At 45.6% G+C, this 1,769-nt stretch overlaps 1 pseudogene across 1 annotated transcript; it reads right to left on the bottom strand.

The window, feature by feature from the left end:
- Positions 1-255: 255 nt before the first annotated feature.
- On the bottom strand, positions 256-1,304 carry LOC128577506 (purine nucleoside phosphorylase-like; annotated as a pseudogene). Its single transcript, XR_008377582.1, has one exon. The product of XR_008377582.1 is annotated as a purine nucleoside phosphorylase-like (transcript).
- Positions 1,305-1,769: the final 465 nt, after the last annotated feature.

Below are 1,769 nucleotides of genomic sequence, written 5' to 3' on the forward strand. Positions count from 1 at the left end.
TACAAAAGGCATGGTTCTGGTCCTTGGTTGGTCTCTAGCACTTTAGGTGAGGCAGAACGGAGCCTCCAGGAATGTGAAAGTATTACACAGTAATACTTTCACTACATCAGTAGCAGCCAACTGTGCAGAATCTGAAGGGCCCAAGTCAAATCCTGGGAATATCCACAGAAGTGTGGTAGGGCATGAGCTCCAGCTATTGGGGAAGAAAAGGGGTGGAACTGCTTTGAGAAGACAACTGAGCAAAAGACCTGGCACCAGAAGGGTCTGGTGGGAGAAAGTAAGGGAGGTGAGGGATAGGAATCACTAGTTCCTTTCTGCTACTACTTGAGGGCAGAGGCTCGTGACCCCAGTAGGGGTACAAAGCAGGTAGCAGCTACTTGGATCTCATATATGGGAGATACCAGACGATGCAGGGCTGGTCAACAGGTACTGCAATGGAGTGGAATACTGCCAACAAGTGTGGTGACAAACTTTTCCAATTTCTGTGCGGCCTGTTTCCCAGCCTCTAATACTTCCTCATGATAGGCCTTCTCCAGACTTTCATAATCCATAACAACCTTGTTAGTGATGAGTGAAAAGCCGAAGACTCGAAGTCCGCAGTGCCGAGCAACTATCACTTTCGGTACTGTGCTCATGCCAACAGCATCCGCCCCCAGCTTTTGCAGCAGATGACACTCTGCTATAGTTTCAAAGTTGGGGCCTGTCAACATCACATAGGTGCCTTCCTGCAGTGCTCGCTCCTCTCCCATTTGTTTCCAGGTAATGAGAGCTTTCTCCCTCATGGTCCGGTCATAGGCATCAGACATGGCAGGGAAACGAACCCCAAACCTTTCATCCTTTGGTCCTATGAGTGGGTTCTGACCACAGAAACCAGGTAGGTTGACGTGATCACAGATCAGCATAATATCTCCAACCTCAAACTTGGGGTTGAGCCCTCTAGCGGCATTGGTAACCACCAGGGTGTCCACACCTATAAGCTGGAAAACCCTTATTGGGAATGTCACCTTCCAGAGTGGGTACCCTTCATATGCATGGAACCTGCCCTGCATCATCACACAGACTTTGCTATTCAGGATCCCAAACACCAGCCAACTGGCAAGACCTCACACTGTACTTAGGGGAAAATTGAGTATCTCGCTGTAGTCAAAGAATTGGGGCTGAGTTAATTTATGAGCCAGACCTCTTAATCCAGAACCACAGATCACTGCCACTTTAGGTCGGTATTTGGTATGGGACAGAAGCCATTCTGCAGTGTTCAGGTAATCTTCGTATGTGCGTCAGTTCTCCATGGTCCAGCTGATGCCCTCAGAACGAGCTTGCCCTCTTCTGCTCTGATACGCACAACCAACTGAGCTGCACCCAGGACCAGTCTGCACCTATTCTATTTTTTTATCCCACACTGATACAGGTCAGGCTCTCATTTCCTACCTGATAATTCACTATCCTCCCAACTAGAAATTCAGACTTACAAACCTCTGGGGTTTGAGAGCAAAGAAGTCAGCAGAAGGAGCCTGTGGTCTCCATCTTATTTAGCTGTAACAGCATTGTGATTAGCTTCTCAAACACCAAAAGATTACCTGTTGCCCAGGCCATATATATGTGTATATGTGTGTATATATATATATATATATATATATATATATTTGTTTCTGCTTTTGTTTTTTTCCTCTTTTAAATTTCAATTTCCCTCCTAGATTGTTCTTTTTTCTTCATTTTTCTTCACTTTTATAAGTGCAAATATAATTTTTCATTGCTGCCTTCTTTAATAA

This window comes from Nycticebus coucang, chromosome X (genome assembly GCF_027406575.1).
Source record: "Nycticebus coucang isolate mNycCou1 chromosome X, mNycCou1.pri, whole genome shotgun sequence".
In the NCBI taxonomy this organism is placed as follows: domain Eukaryota; kingdom Metazoa; phylum Chordata; class Mammalia; order Primates; family Lorisidae; genus Nycticebus; species Nycticebus coucang.